Source organism: Pan troglodytes, chromosome 5 (genome assembly GCF_028858775.2).
Source record: "Pan troglodytes isolate AG18354 chromosome 5, NHGRI_mPanTro3-v2.0_pri, whole genome shotgun sequence".
Taxonomy (NCBI): domain Eukaryota; kingdom Metazoa; phylum Chordata; class Mammalia; order Primates; family Hominidae; genus Pan; species Pan troglodytes.
Genome location: NC_072403.2, coordinates 120,201,538 through 120,203,732, shown reverse-complemented (window position 1 = coordinate 120,203,732; position 2,195 = coordinate 120,201,538). Strand labels below are relative to the sequence as shown.

The window sequence follows — 2,195 nt, the reverse complement described above, 5'->3', positions numbered from 1 at the left end:
TTAGAATAAATTTTTTTAAAAATAAAGATAATTCAGTGTTGTGGAATCAATGAGAGAGCAGTTTGGCTGGTAAATCAAAAAGGCCTTCTAAAAGCTCAACTTTTTTTTTTTGGTTTTTTGTTTTTTGTTTTTTTAAGAGAAGTGGCCTCACTATGTTGCCCAGGCCCAAGTGCGTGGCTATTCACAGACTCCATCATTGTGCATAGTAGCCTTGAACACCTGAACTTACATGATCCTCCTGCTTCAGCCTCCCCAGTAGCTGGGACTACAGGTGCCAACCACCATCCCAAGCTTTAAAGCTTTTTTTTTTTTTAATTTTTAAAAACATGGACTACTTCACGAATTTGTGTGTCATCCTTGCGCAGAGATCATGCTAATCTCTGTATCGTTCCAATTTTAATATATGTGCTGCCAAAGCAAGCACTACAAGCTTAACTTTTAAGAGATAAAGACCTTCCAAGAACAGGGAATACAGTGAAGTCAGGCAGGCAAGAAAGTCTGGAGTATAGGAAGGAGAAACTTCAGTTGTGTGAAAACAAATGAAAAGACTACACTAAGAAGAACTCTAGGAAGTCAGACAGTTGGTCCACACTAGAAGAGGGATTCCAAAGAAACAAGAAAGAGAAAGTGTAGCACGGCATAATAATTTAGAGACGTCTCTACCAACTTGGTCAAATCATTCATGGAAAAAATTATTTTGATTGTACCTGTCAAAATAAGCCAATTTACACGTACTATTTGTCTTCTCTCTGTAATTCCACTGCCTGACATGACAAACTGTTCTTCCATACTATGGTGATTTTTTTTTTTTTTTTTGCTAATTTTTGGTGTGACACTTTGTGAAAGACCTTTTGAAAAATCTGATTGTTTCTCCCTTGACTTGCATATGTATTTATCACACTCAAAAGACTCTCAGAGAGTATTTAGATTTCATTATGTTTGCTCCGAAAAATCACTTGCCTTGGCCAATGAAATTATCCTTTATTAGAAATTCCAACAGCTTAATAATTATGGAGGTAATATAAGCACTCATGGATAATTTGATGCCAAAGAAGACCTACAGGAAATTTTCACATGGTTGTGCAAGTAGAAACTTAGGAAATTAACTTTATTTTGTACAAATGTAAGCTAATTTAGAGGAAATAACTTAGATTAACTTAATAACTTAGATTGTAATTGATGTATTCAATTATATTATAATTGATGTAGTCAAGAGAATGACCAGAAGACTAAGTAGCCATTGTAAACCATTTTATTAAAACATTAATCCTGCTGTTCCTGCAATTCCTAAAACAAATTAAACGAAATAATTAGCCTGAAAAAATTTTTTAACATTGTCAGGAAAACTATTTGAAATAAGTCATAAAATTACGAGGTATTTTCTTGTCCTTATTTAAAAAATCTTCCTAGAGAAAATGGCAAGTAGCTCTGGCATCTAATATTAAGCATAAAACCAAACTAAAATAGTCTAGAGAAGGACAAATACAATGAAAGAAATGAGGAAATAAGAAAGAAAGTGGTCAATAGAAAACATACTGAGTCAGGAGATATATTTCAGCTCTGATTTTGTCACTAATTCAAGCTCTCTCTGTTTTTCTTCTTTTTCTTTTTTTTTTTTTTTTTTTGAGACAGGGTCTTTCTCTGCCACCCAGGCTGGAGTGCAGTGGTGGGATCTCGGCTCACTGCAACCTTGACCTCTCTGGCTTAAGAGGGCAATCCTCCCACCTCAGTGTCCCGAGTAGCTAGGACCACAGGCATGTGCCACCATGCCCGGCTAAAATTTTTACATTTTTTGTAGAGACAGGGTCTCCCCATATTCCCCAGGCCCCTCAAGTGTTCCTCCCGCCTCAGCCTCCCAATATACTGAGGATACAGGCTTGAGTCACCACGCCCAGCCTGTTTTTCTTATCTATAAAATTAGGGTGGTTTCTATGTTGGCTACCTCACAGGTTTTGTGAGAATTAAATGAGATAATATATACAGTATACACAAACTGTTAATCAGAAAGTATTGTAAATAGAAATTGAGAAGAATAATGTCCAAGCCTAAAATAAGGAACAGGACCAGCACCATGGCTCATGCCTATAATTCCAGCACTTTGGGAGGCCAAGGTGGGAGCATCACTTGAGGCCAGCCAGCCTGAGAAACATAGCGAGACCCCATCTCTATCTATTGATTGATTGATTGATTGATTG

The 2,195-nt window shown here is 36.7% G+C and overlaps 1 non-coding gene across 1 annotated transcript; it reads right to left on the bottom strand.

Annotated features, from left to right (window-relative positions):
• Positions 1-320: 320 nt before the first annotated feature.
• On the bottom strand, positions 321-424 carry LOC112209569 (U6 spliceosomal RNA). The gene has a single exon (XR_002944407.1). It is a non-coding gene; the product is annotated as a U6 spliceosomal RNA (small nuclear RNA).
• Positions 425-2,195: the final 1,771 nt, after the last annotated feature.